This window comes from Neolamprologus multifasciatus, chromosome 16, assembly GCF_963576455.1.
Source record: "Neolamprologus multifasciatus chromosome 16, fNeoMul1.2, whole genome shotgun sequence".
NCBI lineage: Eukaryota > Metazoa > Chordata > Actinopteri > Cichliformes > Cichlidae > Neolamprologus > Neolamprologus multifasciatus.
In genome coordinates this window covers 9,947,104-9,962,390 of record NC_140454.1, presented here as the reverse complement: position 1 = coordinate 9,962,390, position 15,287 = coordinate 9,947,104, and the positions used below count along the sequence as shown (strand labels likewise).

Genomic DNA, 15,287 nt, shown 5'->3' with positions numbered 1-15,287 from the left:
CCCGCTGTAGGTATATGAATGCTGCACAAGGTTCCAGTCGTTCCTTTACACTTGCTCTTGGACTTGTCTTGACCTGCTCCAAGCTCAGCTTGTGGAAAGATAACTTTTAGAGAATATTTCTACAGAAAGCGGATTTTACTAGAAAGCGACAACAACTACTGCATCTTTGGATCTTTTGTACTTGTGTTTCATCATAACAGCGAAGCTTGAAGATGGCTCGTCGTGGACCCCGAGTTGTCGACAGTCACCTGGTACATTTCAAAATTTCTTCAGTTATTTTAAGAGTCACTAGATGACTATAATAATTTAACAAGTTCCAGTTTGAATATCAAGTTTTAATGTGATCAAAATAAGTGTATTCCAAGACTTTTCCCGGTAAATTGCTTGTATGCTTAAAATTTTCCAGGAGAGGTGTAGAATTTATTCCCGACTGGTGTATGAATGTGAAAAAAGGTGTTATTTTGATTTGAAGCCTTCAAATTTGACACTTTTTTCCAGTGCAATGGTTAAAATTAGCTTAAAATTCGTAAAATGCCCCCCTCCCCCAAATATACATATATATATGTGTATATCAGTTTCTATGGTAACAGATGTCCTCACAATGGTAGAACATATAGGAGTAAACATACCAGAACCCCTGTAGGTCCTAACATCATTTTCTTCTCTGGATCAAAGGTTTCATTTAAATAAACTATAACTTTTTCCCAGCTACATAATGCGATGATAAAAAAATAATAAAAATAAAATAATATAAAAAAGAATATTGAAACCATTAATCATAGTCAAAAATAATCATGAAGTCAAACTGTTACAAAAATGTGTTTTATTTTTAAAATTGTGCTTGGAGTTCTACTGCGTTTTTTTGTATTGCAATATTTAGGACATGGAATTGGTACATGGGGAGTTTAAATGTTGCGTTATATTTTACATCGTTAATGAAAGAATTAAAAAAAAAATAAGGGAATGAGCTGCGAAGTTAGTTATAAATTTACTATACTATATTTATATGATAAGCTATTCATGTCCAGTTCTTTACAAATCACTACCTATTATCCATTACCCTACTCCAACGTAGTGTTTGCATAAAGCTTTAAAAAGAATAAATAAACAAAATGAACTATACAAAATACAATGCTGTTACCTTAAAAGTGTAGTGTGCACAGAGTGAGCTGCCTTGGCAGAGATTTGCTCTTCTTTAAAAAATGGATCTTCACTTAATGATTGTGGACATAGTTGAAATCTTGTTTTCTTCTCACATGAACAAGTAAAGTGTCATTCAGTTTGACATAAATGAAGCCTGTAGCTTTAGCACTGGGTGTTTACTACATTCCTAATGTTATTTTAAACTTGTTTCCTTACAGGCTATCTTGACTACATTGTTGAACGTCCCGTGAACGAAACCTTTCTGAAGTCATCAAGATCCTTGATGACAGTCTCCTGAGCCCCATCTCTTCTGATGAAGCATGGGACACTGATACCGAGCGTGTCAGTAAAGGTGAGTACATCGCCCTCTCACCCTCCCCTCTTCTCATGAAGATTTGGATGGTGAAGCCTGTCATTGAAGTGGAAAGTGATTCTCCCCACCTCCCTTTCTTGCACTGAGGTCTGCTTATTGTAAATATCTTGTACTTGTTTGAACACCTTTTAATGCTAAAGTTTTCCTTTGTGTTTTCAGTGTTGGAAAGACACTTTCTTGTACTGAGGTCTGCTTATTGTAAATATCTTGTACTTTTTTGAACACCTTTTAATGTTAAAGTCGGCCTCTGTGCTTTTCAGTGTTGGAAAGACTCTTTCTTGTAATGAGGTCTGCTTATTGTAAATATCTTGTACTTTTTTGAACACCTTTTAATGCTAAAGTTTTCCTTTGTTTTTTTCAGTGTTGGAAAGACACTTTCTTGCACTGAGGTCTGCTTATTGTAAATATCTTGTACTTGTTTGAACACCTTTTAATGCTAAAGTTTTCCTTTGTTTTTTTCAGTGTTGGAAAGACACTTTCTTGTACTGAGGTCTGCTTATTGTAAATATCTTGTACTTGTTTGAACACCTTTTAATGCTAAAGTTTTCCTTTGTTTTTTTCAGTGTTGGAAAGACTCTTTCTTGTACTGAGGTCTGCTTATTGTAAATATCTTGTACTTGTTTGAACACCTTTTAATGTTAAAGTCGGCCTCTGTGTTTTTCAGTGTTGGAAAGACACTTTCTTGTACTGAGGTCTGCTTATTGTAAATATCTTGTACTTGTTTGAACATCTTTTAATGTTAAAGTCGGCCTCTGTGCTTTTCAGTGTTGGAAAGACTCTTTCTTGTACTGAGGTCTGCTTATTGTAAATATCTTGTACTTGTTTGAACACCTTTTAATGCTAAAGTTTTCCTTTGTTTTTTTCAGTGTTGGAAAGACACTTTCTTGTACTCAGGTCTGCTTATTGTAAATGTCTTGTAGTTGTTTGAACACCTTTTAATGTTAAAGTCGGCCGCTGTGCTTTTCAGTGTTTGAAAAACACTTTCTTGTACTGAGGTCTGCTTATTGTAAATATCTTGTAGTTGTTTTTACACCTTTTAATGTAAAAGTTTTCCTTTGTGCTTCTCAGTGCTGGAAAGACACTTTCTTGTAATGAGGTCTGCTTATTGTAAATATCTTGTACTTGTTTGAACACCTTTTAAATCTAAAGTTTTCCTTTGTTTTTTTCAGTGTTGAAAATACACTTTCTTGCACTGAGGTCTGCTTATTGTTAATATCTTGTAGTTGTTTGAACACCTTTTAATGCTAACGTTTTCCTTTGTTTTTTTCAGTGTTGGAAAGACACTTTCTTGTACTGAGGTCTGCTTATTGTAAATATCTTGTACTTGTTTGAACACCTTTTAATGCTAACGTTTTCCTTTGTTTTTTTCAGTGTTGGAAAGACACTTTCTTGTACTGAGGTCTGCTTATTGTAAATATCTTGTACTTGTTTGAACACCTTTTAATGCTAAAGTTTTCCTCTGTGCTTTTCAGTGTTGGAAAGACACTTTCTTGTACTGAGGTCTGCTTATTGTAAATATCTTGTACTTGTTTGAACACCTTTTAATGCGAACGTTTTCCTTTGTTTTTTTCAGTGTTGGAAAGACACTTTCTTGTAATGAGGTCTGCTTATTGTAAATATCTTGTACTTGTTTGAACACCTTTTAATGCTAAAGTTTTCCTTTGTTTTTTTCAGTGTTGGAAAGACTCTTTCTTGCACTGAGGTCTGCTTATTGTAAATATCTTGTACTTGTTTGAACACCTTTTAATGCTAATGTTTTCCTTTGTTTTTTTCAGTGTTGGAAAGACACTTTCTTGTACTGAGGTCTGCTTATTGTAAATATCTTGTACTTGTTTGAACACCTTTTAATGTTAAAGTTTTCCTTTGTTTTTTTCAGTGTTGGAAAGACTCTTTCTTGTACTGAGGTCTGCTTATTGTAAATATCTTGTACTTGTTTGAACACCTTTTAATGTTAAAGTCGGCCTCTGTGCTTTTCAGTGTTGGAAAGACACTTTCTTGTACTGAGGTCTGCTTATTGTAAATATCTTGTACTTGTTTGAACACCTTTTAATGCTAAAGTTTTCCTTTGTTTTTTTCAGTGTTGGAAATATACTTTCTTGCACTGAGGTCTGCTTATTGTAAATATCTTGTACTTGTTTGAACACCTTTTAATGCGAACGTTTTCCTTTGTTTTTTTCAGTGTTGGAAAGACTCTTTCTTGTACTGAGGTCTGCTTATTGTAAATATCTTGTACTTGTTTGAACACCTTTTAACGCAAACGTTTTCCTTTGTTTTTTTCAGTGTTGGAAAGACACTTTCTTGTACTGAGGTCTGCTTATTGTAAATATCTTGTACTTGTTTGAACACCTTTTAATGTTAAAGTCGGCCTCTGTGCTTTTCAGTGTTGGAAAGACACTTTCTTGTACTGAGGTCTGCTTATTGTAAATATCTTGTACTTGTTTGAACACCTTTTAATGCTAAAGTCGGCCGCTGTTCTTTTCAGTGTTGGAAAGACACTTTCTTGTACTGAGGTCTGCTTATTGTAAATATCTTGTACTTGTTTGAACACCTTTTAATGCGAACGTTTTCCTTTGTTTTTTTCAGTGTTGGAAAGACACTTTCTTGTAATGAGGTCTGCTTATTGTAAATATCTTGTACTTGTTTGAACACCTTTTAATGTTAAAGTCGGCCTCTGTGCTTTTCAGTGTTGGAAAGACTCTTTCTTGTACTGAGGTCTGCTTATTGTAAATATCTTGTACTTGTTTGAACACCTTTTAATGCGAACGTTTTCCTTTGTTTTTTTCAGTGTTGGAAAGACACTTTCTTGTAATGAGGTCTGCTTATTGTAAATATCTTGTACTTGTTTGAACACCTTTTAATGTTAAAGTCGGCCTCTGTGCTTTTCAGTGTTGGAAAGACTCTTTCTTGTACTGAGGTCTGCTTATTGTAAATATCTTGTACTTGTTTTGAACACCTTTTAATGTTAAAGTTTTCCTTTGTTTTTTTCAGTGTTGGAAAGACACTTTCTTGTACTGAGGTCTGCTTATTGTAAATATCTTGTACTTGTTTGAACACCTTTTAATGTTAAAGTTGGCCTCTGTGTTTTCAGTGTTGGAAAGACACTTTCTTGTAATGAGGTCTGCTTATTGTAAATATCTTGTACTTTTTTGAACACCTTTTAATGTTAAAGTCGGCCTCTGTGTTTTCAGTGTTGGAAAGACTCTTTCTTGTACTGAGGTCTGCTTATTGTAAATATCTTGTACTTGTTTGAACACCTTTTAATGCGAACGTTTTCCTTTGTTTTTTTCAGTGTTGGAAAGACACTTTCTTGTAATGAGGTCTGCTTATTGTAAATATCTTGTACTTTTTTGAACACCTTTTAATGTTAAAGTTGGCCTCTGTGTTTTCAGTGTTGGAAAGACACTTTCTTGTAATGAGGTCTGCTTATTGTAAATATCTTGTACTTGTTTGAACACCTTTTAATGCGAACGTTTTCCTTTGTGCTTTTCAGTGCTGGAAAGACTCTTTCTTGCACTGAGGTCTGCTTATTGTAAATATCTTGTACTTGTTTGAACACCTTTTAATGCAAACGTTTTCCTTTGTTTTTTTCAGTGTTGGAAAGACACTTTCTTGTAATGAGGTCTGCTTATTGTAAATATCTTGTACTTTTTTGAACACCTTTTAATGTTAAAGTTGGCCTCTGTGTTTTCAGTGTTGGAAAGACACTTTCTTGTAATGAGGTCTGCTTATTGTAAATATCTTGTACTTTTTTGAACACCTTTTAATGTTAAAGTCGGCCTCTGTGTTTTCAGTGTTGGAAAGACACTTTCTTGTACTGAGGTCTGCTTATTGTAAATATCTTGTACTTGTTTGAACACCTTTTAATGCGAACGTTTTCCTTTGTTTTTTTCAGTGTTGGAAAGACACTTTCTTGTAATGAGGTCTGCTTATTGTAAATATCTTGTACTTGTTTGAACACCTTTTAATTCGAACGTTTTCCTTTGTTTTTTTCAGTGTTGGAAAGACACTTTCTTGCACTGAGGTCTGCTTATTGTAAATATCTTGTACTTGTTTGAACACCTTTTAATGCAAACGTTTTCCTTTGTTTTTTTCAGTGTTGGAAAGACACTTTCTTGTAATGAGGTCTGCTTATTGTAAATATCTTGTACTTGTTTGAACACCTTTTAATGCGAACGTTTTCCTTTGTTTTTTTCAGTGTTGGAAAGACACTTTCTTGTACTGAGGTCTGCTTATTGTAAATATCTTGTACTTGTTTGAACACCTTTTAATGTTAAAGTCGGCCTCTGTGTTTTCAGTGTTGGAAAGACTCTTTCTTGTAATGAGGTCTGCTTATTGTAAATATCTTGTACTTGTTTGAACACCTTTTAATGCTAACGTTTTCCTTTGTGCTTTTCAGTGTTGGAAAGACTCTTTCTTGTACTGAGGTCTGCTTATTGTAAATATCTTGTACTTGTTTGAACACCTTTTAATGCAAACGTTTTCCTTTGTTTTTTTCAGTGTTGGAAAGACACTTTCTTGTAATGAGGTCTGCTTATTGTAAATATCTTGTACTTGTTTGAACACCTTTTAATTCGAACGTTTTCCTTTGTTTTTTTCAGTGTTGGAAAGACACTTTCTTGTAATGAGGTCTGCTTATTGTAAATATCTTGTAGTTGTTTGAACACCTTTTAATGCGAACGTTTTCCTTTGTGCTTTTCAGTGCTAGAAAGACTCTTTCTTGCACTGAGGTCTGCTTATTGTAAATATCTTGTACTTGTTTGAACACCTTTTAATGCGAACGTTTTCCTTTGTTTTTTTCAGTGTTGGAAAGACACTTTCTTGTAATGAGGTCTGCTTATTGTAAATATCTTGTACTTTTTTGAACACCTTTTAATGCTGAAGTTTTCCTTTGTGATTTTCAGTGTTGGAAAGACACTTTCTTGTAATGAGGTCTGCTTATTGTAAATATCTTGTACTTTTTTGAACACCTTTTAATGCTGAAGTTTTCCTTTGTGCTTTTCAGTGTTGGAAAGACACTTTCTTGTAATGAGGTCTGCTTATTGTAAATATCTTGTACTTTTTTGAACACCTTTTAATGTTAAAGTCGGCCTCTGTGCTTTTCAGTGTTGGAAAGACTCTTTCTTGTAATGAGGTCTGCTTATTGTAAATATCTTGTACTTTTTTGAACACCTTTTAATGTTAAAGTCGGCCTCTGTGTTTTCAGTGTTGGAAAGACTCTTTCTTGCACTGAGGTCTGCTTATTGTAAATATCTTGTACTTGTTTGAACACCTTTTAATGCAAACGTTTTCCTTTGTTTTTTTCAGTGTTGGAAAGACACTTTCTTGTAATGAGGTCTGCTTATTGTAAATATCTTGTACTTGTTTGAACACCTTTTAATGTTAAAGTCGGCCTCTGTGCTTTTCAGTGTTGGAAAGACTCTTTCTTGTACTGAGGTCTGCTTATTGTAAATATCTTGTACTTGTTTGAACACCTTTTAATGCGAACGTTTTCCTTTGTTTTTTTCAGTGTTGGAAAGACACTTTCTTGTAATGAGGTCTGCTTATTGTAAATATCTTGTACTTGTTTGAACACCTTTTAATTCGAACGTTTTCCTTTGTTTTTTTCAGTGTTGGAAAGACACTTTCTTGCACTGAGGTCTGCTTATTGTAAATATCTTGTACTTGTTTGAACACCTTTTAATGCAAACGTTTTCCTTTGTTTTTTTCAGTGTTGGAAAGACACTTTCTTGTAATGAGGTCTGCTTATTGTAAATATCTTGTACTTTTTTGAACACCTTTTAATGTTAAAGTCGGCCTCTGTGTTTTCAGTGTTGGAAAGACACTTTCTTGTAATGAGGTCTGCTTATTGTAAATATCTTGTACTTTTTTGAACACCTTTTAATGTTAAAGTCGGCTTCTGTGCTTTTCAGTGTTGGAAAGACTCTTTCTTGTACTGAGGTCTGCTTATTGTAAATATCTTGTACTTGTTTGAACACCTTTTAATGCGAACTGTTTTCCTTTGTTTTTTTCAGTGTTGGAAAGACACTTTCTTGTAATGAGGTCTGCTTATTGTAAATATCTTGTACTTGTTTGAACACCTTTTAATTCAAACGTTTTCCTTTGTTTTTTTCAGTGTTGGAAAGACACTTTCTTGTAATGAGGTCTGCTTATTGTAAATATCTTGTAGTTGTTTGAACACCTTTTAATGCGAACGTTTTCCTTTGTGCTTTTCAGTGCTAGAAAGACTCTTTCTTGCACTGAGGTCTGCTTATTGTAAATATCTTGTACTTGTTTGAACACCTTTTAATGCGAACGTTTTCCTTTGTTTTTTTCAGTGTTGGAAAGACACTTTCTTGTAATGAGGTCTGCTTATTGTAAATATCTTGTACTTTTTTGAACACCTTTTAATGCTGAAGTTTTCCTTTGTGCTTTTCAGTGTTGGAAAGACACTTTCTTGTAATGAGGTCTGCTTATTGTAAATATCTTGTACTTTTTTGAACACCTTTTAATGTTAAAGTCGGCCTCTGTTCTTTTCAGTGTTGGAAAGACACTTTCTTGTAATGAGGTCTGCTTATTGTAAATATCTTGTACTTTTTTGAACACCTTTTAATGTTAAAGTCGGCCTCTGTGTTTTCAGTGTTGGAAAGACTCTTTCTTGTACTGAGGTCTGCTTATTGTAAATATCTTGTACTTGTTTGAACACCTTTTAATGCAAACGTTTTCCTTTGTTTTTTTCAGTGTTGGAAAGACACTTTCTTGTAATGAGGTCTGCTTATTGTAAATATCTTGTACTTGTTTGAACACCTTTTAATGCGAACGTTTTCCTTTGTTTTTTTCAGTGTTGGAAAGACACTTTCTTGTAATGAGGTCTGCTTATTGTAAATATCTTGTACTTTTTTGAACACCTTTTAATGTTAAAGTCGGCCTCTGTGTTTTCAGTGTTGGAAAGACACTTTCTTGTAATGAGGTCTGCTTATTGTAAATATCTTGTACTTTTTTGAACACCTTTTAATGTTAAAGTCGGCCTCTGTGCTTTTCAGTGTTGGAAAGACTCTTTCTTGTACTGAGGTCTGCTTATTGTAAATATCTTGTACTTGTTTGAACACCTTTTAATGCGAACGTTTTCCTTTGTTTTTTTCAGTGTTGGAAAGACACTTTCTTGTAATGAGGTCTGCTTATTGTAAATATCTTGTACTTGTTTGAACACCTTTTAATTCGAACGTTTTCCTTTGTTTTTTTCAGTGTTGGAAAGACACTTTCTTGTAATGAGGTCTGCTTATTGTAAATATCTTGTACTTGTTTGAACACCTTTTAATGCGAACGTTTTCCTTTGTGCTTTTCAGTGTTGGAAAGACTCTTTCTTGTACTGAGGTCTGCTTATTGTAAATATCTTGTACTTGTTTGAACACCTTTTAATGCGAACGTTTTCCTTTGTTTTTTTCAGTGTTGGAAAGACACTTTCTTGTAATGAGGTCTGCTTATTGTAAATATCTTGTACTTTTTTGAACACCTTTTAATGCTGAAAGTTTTCCTTTGTGATTTTCAGTGTTGGAAAGACACTTTCTTGTAATGAGGTCTGCTTATTGTAAATATCTTGTACTTGTTTGAACACCTTTTAATGCAAACGTTTTCCTTTGTTTTTTTCAGTGTTGGAAAGACACTTTCTTGTAATGAGGTCTGCTTATTGTAAATATCTTGTACTTTTTTGAACACCTTTTAATGTTAAAGTCGGCCTCTGTGCTTTTCAGTGTTGGAAAGACTCTTTCTTGTAATGAGGTCTGCTTATTGTAAATATCTTGTACTTGTTTGAACACCTTTTAATGCGAACGTTTTCCTTTGTTTTTTTCAGTGTTGGAAAGACACTTTCTTGTAATGAGGTCTGCTTATTGTAAATATCTTGTACTTGTTTGAACACCTTTTAATTCGAACGTTTTCCTTTGTTTTTTTCAGTGTTGGAAAGACACTTTCTTGCACTGAGGTCTGCTTATTGTAAATATCTTGTACTTGTTTGAACACCTTTTAATGCAAACGTTTTCCTTTGTTTTTTTCAGTGTTGGAAAGACACTTTCTTGTAATGAGGTCTGCTTATTGTAAATATCTTGTACTTGTTTGAACACCTTTTAATGCGAACGTTTTCCTTTGTTTTTTTCAGTGTTGGAAAGACACTTTCTTGTAATGAGGTCTGCTTATTGTAAATATCTTGTACTTTTTTGAACACCTTTTAATGTTAAAGTCGGCCTCTGTGTTTTCAGTGTTGGAAAGACACTTTCTTGTAATGAGGTCTGCTTATTGTAAATATCTTGTACTTTTTTGAACACCTTTTAATGTTAAAGTCGGCCTCTGTGCTTTTCAGTGTTGGAAAGACTCTTTCTTGTACTGAGGTCTGCTTATTGTAAATATCTTGTACTTGTTTGAACACCTTTTAATGCGAACGTTTTCCTTTGTTTTTTTCAGTGTTGGAAAGACACTTTCTTGTAATGAGGTCTGCTTATTGTAAATATCTTGTACTTGTTTGAACACCTTTTAATTCGAACGTTTTCCTTTGTTTTTTTCAGTGTTGGAAAGACACTTTCTTGTAATGAGGTCTGCTTATTGTAAATATCTTGTAGTTGTTTGAACACCTTTTAATGCGAACGTTTTCCTTTGTGCTTTTCAGTGTTGGAAAGACTCTTTCTTGCACTGAGGTCTGCTTATTGTAAATATCTTGTACTTGTTTGAACACCTTTTAATGCGAACGTTTTCCTTTGTTTTTTTCAGTGTTGGAAAGACACTTTCTTGTAATGAGGTCTGCTTATTGTAAATATCTTGTACTTGTTTGAACACCTTTTAATGTTAAAGTCGGCCTCTGTGTTTTCAGTGTTGGAAAGACTCTTTCTTGTACTGAGGTCTGCTTATTGTAAATATCTTGTACTTGTTTGAACACCTTTTAATGCGAAACGTTTTCCTTTGTTTTTTTCAGTGTTGGAAAGACACTTTCTTGTAATGAGGTCTGCTTATTGTAAATATCTTGTACTTGTTTGAACACCTTTTAATGTTAAAGTCGGCCTCTGTGCTTTTCAGTGTTGGAAAGACTCTTTCTTGTACTGAGGTCTGCTTATTGTAAATATCTTGTACTTGTTTGAACACCTTTTAATGCGAACGTTTTCCTTTGTTTTTTTCAGTGTTGGAAAGACACTTTCTTGTAATGAGGTCTGCTTATTGTAAATATCTTGTACTTGTTTGAACACCTTTTAATTCGAACGTTTTCCTTTGTTTTTTTCAGTGTTGGAAAGACACTTTCTTGTACTGAGGTCTGCTTATTGTAAATATCTTGTACTTGTTTGAACACCTTTTAATGCAAACGTTTTCCTTTGTTTTTTTCAGTGTTGGAAAGACACTTTCTTGTACTGAGGTCTGCTTATTGTAAATATCTTGTACTTGTTTGAACACCTTTTAATGCGAACGTTTTCCTTTGTTTTTTTCAGTGTTGGAAAGACACTTTCTTGTAATGAGGTCTGCTTATTGTAAATATCTTGTACTTTTTTGAACACCTTTTAATGTTAAAGTCGGCCTCTGTGTTTTCAGTGTTGGAAAGACACTTTCTTGTAATGAGGTCTGCTTATTGTAAATATCTTGTACTTTTTTGAACACCTTTTAATGTTAAAGTCGGCCTCTGTGCTTTTCAGTGTTGGAAAGACTCTTTCTTGTACTGAGGTCTGCTTATTGTAAATATCTTGTACTTGTTTGAACACCTTTTAATGCGAACGTTTTCCTTTGTTTTTTTCAGTGTTGGAAAGACACTTTCTTGTAATGAGGTCTGCTTATTGTAAATATCTTGTACTTGTTTGAACACCTTTTAATGCGAACGTTTTCCTTTGTTTTTTTCAGTGTTGGAAAGACACTTTCTTGTAATGAGGTCTGCTTATTGTAAATATCTTGTACTTGTTTGAACACCTTTTAATGCGAACGTTTTCCTTTGTGCTTTTCAGTGTTGGAAAGACTCTTTCTTGTACTGAGGTCTGCTTATTGTAAATATCTTGTACTTGTTTGAACACCTTTTAATGCGAACGTTTTCCTTTGTTTTTTTCAGTGTTGGAAAGACACTTTCTTGTAATGAGGTCTGCTTATTGTAAATATCTTGTACTTTTTTGAACACCTTTTAATGCTGAAAGTTTTCCTTTGTGTTTTCAGTGTTGGAAAGACACTTTCTTGTAATGAGGTCTGCTTATTGTAAATATCTTGTACTTGTTTGAACACCTTTTAATGCTAACGTTTTCCTTTGTTTTTTTCAGTGTTGGAAAGACACTTTCTTGTAATGAGGTCTGCTTATTGTAAATATCTTGTACTTGTTTGAACACCTTTTAATGCGAACGTTTTCCTTTGTTTTTTCAGTGTTGGAAAGACACTTTCTTGTACTGAGGTCTGCTTATTGTAAATATCTTGTACTTGTTTGAACACCTTTTAATGCTAAACGTTTTCCTTTGTTTTTTTCAGTGTTGGAAAGACACTTTCTTGTACTGAGGTCTGCTTATTGTAAATATCTTGTACTTGTTTGAACACCTTTTAATGCTAACGTTTTCCTTTGTTTTTTCAGTGTTGGAAAGACACTTTCTTGTAATGAGGTCTGCTTATTGTAAATATCTTGTACTTGTTTGAACACCTTTTAATGTTAAAGTCGGCCTCTGTGTTTTCAGTGTTGGAAAGACACTTTCTTGTACTGAGGTCTGCTTATTGTAAATATCTTGTACTTGTTTGAACACCTTTTAATGTTAAAGTCGGCCTCTGTGTTTTTCAGTGTTGGAAAGACACTTTCTTGTACTGAGGTCTGCTTATTGTAAATATCTTGTACTTGTTTGAACACCTTTTAATGCGAACGTTTTCCTTTGTTTTTTTCAGTGTTGGAAAGACACTTTCTTGTACTGAGGTCTGCTTATTGTAAATATCTTGTACTTGTTTGAACACCTTTTAATGTTAAAGTCGGCCTCTGTGTTTTCAGTGTTGGAAAGACACTTTCTTGTAATGAGGTCTGCTTATTGTAAATATCTTGTACTTGTTTGAACACCTTTTAATGCTAAACGTTTTCCTTTGTGTTTTTCAGTGTTGGAAAGACACTTTCTTGTAATGAGGTCTGCTTATTGTAAATATCTTGTACTTGTTTGAACACCTTTTAATGCAAACGTTTTCCTTTGTTTTTTTCAGTGTTGGAAAGACACTTTCTTGTACTGAGGTCTGCTTATTGTAAATATCTTGTACTTGTTTGAACACCTTTTAATGCGAACGTTTTCCTTTGTTTTTTTCAGTGTTGGAAAGACACTTTCTTGTACTGAGGTCTGCTTATTGTAAATATCTTGTACTTGTTTGAACACCTTTTAATGCGAACGTTTTCCTTTGTTTTTTTCAGTGTTGGAAAGACACTTTCTTGTAATGAGGTCTGCTTATTGTAAATATCTTGTACTTGTTTGAACACCTTTTAATGCTAAAGTCGGCCTCTGTGTTTTTCAGTGTTGGAAAGACACTTTCTTGTACTGAGGTCTGCTTATTGTAAATATCTTGTACTTGTTTGAACACCTTTTAATGCTAACGTTTTCCTTTGTTTTTTTCAGTGTTGGAAAGACACTTTCTTGTAATGAGGTCTGCTTATTGTAAATATCTTGTACTTGTTTGAACACCTTTTAATGCTAAAGTTTTCTTTTGTGTTTTTCAGTGTTGGAAAGACACTTTCTTGTACTGAGGTCTGCTTATTGTAAATATCTTGTACTTGTTTGAACACCTTTTAATGCTAACGTTTTCCTTTGTTTTTTCAGTGTTGGAAAGACACTTTCTTGTAATGAGGTCTGCTTATTGTAAATATCTTGTACTTGTTTGAACACCTTTTAATGTTAAAGTTTCCTTTGTTTTTTCAGTGTTGGAAAGACACTTTCTTGTACTGAGGTCTGCTTATTGTAAATATCTTGTACTTGTTTGAACACCTTTTAATGCTAACGTTTCCTTTGTTTTTTCAGTGTTGGAAAGACACTTTCTTGTACTGAGGTCTGCTTATTGTAAATATCTTGTACTTGTTTGAACACCTTTTAATGCGAACGTTTTCCTTTGTTTTTTCAGTGTTGGAAAGACACTTTCTTGTACTGAGGTCTGCTTATTGTAAATATCTTGTACTTGTTTGAACACCTTTTAACGCAAACGTTTCCTTTGTTTTTTCAGTGTTGGAAAGACACTTTCTTGTACTGAGGTCTGCTTATTGTAAATATCTTGTACTTGTTTGAACACCTTTTAATGCGAACGTTTTCCTTTGTTTTTTTCAGTGTTGGAAAGACACTTTCTTGTACTGAGGTCTGCTTATTGTAAATATCTTGTACTTGTTTGAACACCTTTTAATGCTAACGTTTTCCTTTGTTTTTTCAGTGTTGGAAAGACACTTTCTTGTACTGAGGTCTGCTTATTGTAAATATCTTGTACTTGTTTGAACACCTTTTAATGCTAAAGTCGGCCTCTGTGCTTTTCAGTGTTGGAAAGACTCTTTCTTGTACTGAGGTCTGCTTATTGTAAATATCTTGTACTTGTTTGAACACCTTTTAATGCGAACGTTTTCCTTTGTTTTTTTCAGTGTTGGAAAGACACTTTCTTGTAATGAGGTCTGCTTATTGTAAATATCTTGTACTTGTTTGAACACCTTTTAATGTTAAAGTCTTCCTCTGTGCTTTTCAGTGTTGGAAAGACTCTTTCTTGTACTGAGGTCTGCTTATTGTAAATATCTTGTACTTGTTTGAACACCTTTTAATGCGAACGTTTTCCTTTGTTTTTTTCAGTGTTGGAAAGACACTTTCTTGTAATGAGGTCTGCTTATTGTAAATATCTTGTACTTGTTTGAACACCTTTTAATGTTAAAGTCGGCCTCTGTGCTTTTCAGTGTTGGAAAGACTCTTTCTTGTACTGAGGTCTGCTTATTGTAAATATCTTGTACTTGTTTGAACACCTTTTAATGCGAACGTTTTCCTTTGTTTTTTTCAGTGTTGGAAAGACACTTTCTTGTACTGAGGTCTGCTTATTGTAAATATCTTGTACTTGTTTGAACACCTTTTAATGTTAAAGTCGGCCTCTGTGTTTTCAGTGTTGGAAAGACACTTTCTTGTAATGAGGTCTGCTTATTGTAAATATCTTGTACTTTTTTGAACACCTTTTAATGTTAAAGTCGGCCTCTGTGTTTTCAGTGTTGGAAAGACACTTTCTTGTACTGAGGTCTGCTTATTGTAAATATCTTGTACTTGTTTGAACACCTTTTAATGCGAACGTTTTCCTTTGTTTTTTTCAGTGTTGGAAAGACACTTTCTTGTACTGAGGTCTGCTTATTGTAAATATCTTGTACTTGTTTGAACACCTTTTAATGCTAACGTTTTCCTTTGTTTTTTCAGTGTTGGAAAGACACTTTCTTGTAATGAGGTCTGCTTATTGTAAATATCTTGTACTTGTTTGAACACCTTTTAATGCGAACGTTTTCCTTTGTTTTTTTCAGTGTTGGAAAGACTCTTTCTTGCACTGAGGTCTGCTTATTGTAAATATCTTGTACTTGTTTGAACACCTTTTAATGCGAACGTTTTCCTTTGTTTTTTTCAGTGTTGGAAAGACACTTTCTTGTAATGAGGTCTGCTTATTGTAAATATCTTGTACTTGTTTGAACACCTTTTAATGTTAAAGTTGGCCTCTGTGTTTTCAGTGTTGGAAAGACACTTTCTTGTAATGAGGTCTGCTTATTGTAAATATCTTGTACTTGTTTGAACACCTTTTAATGCGAACGTTTTCCTTTGTTTTTTTCAGT

The 15,287-nt window shown here is 33.7% G+C and overlaps 1 long non-coding RNA gene across 4 annotated transcripts; it reads left to right on the top strand.

Annotated features, from left to right (window-relative positions):
• LOC146500275 (uncharacterized) lies at positions 1 to 10,418 on the top strand. 4 transcript variants are annotated; one of them, XR_014869809.1, is made up of 6 exons: positions 1 to 251; positions 1,362 to 2,410; positions 2,512 to 6,041; positions 6,547 to 7,252; positions 7,556 to 9,170; positions 9,272 to 10,418. It is a non-coding gene; the product is annotated as an uncharacterized LOC146500275 (long non-coding RNA). The 4 variants fall into 4 exon arrangements; XR_014869811.1 differs by having other exon boundaries at positions 2 to 251; positions 2,512 to 4,430; positions 4,733 to 6,041; positions 7,556 to 10,418; XR_014869810.1 differs by having other exon boundaries at positions 2 to 251; positions 2,512 to 5,135; positions 5,437 to 6,041; positions 7,556 to 10,418.
• Positions 10,419 to 15,287: the final 4,869 nt, after the last annotated feature.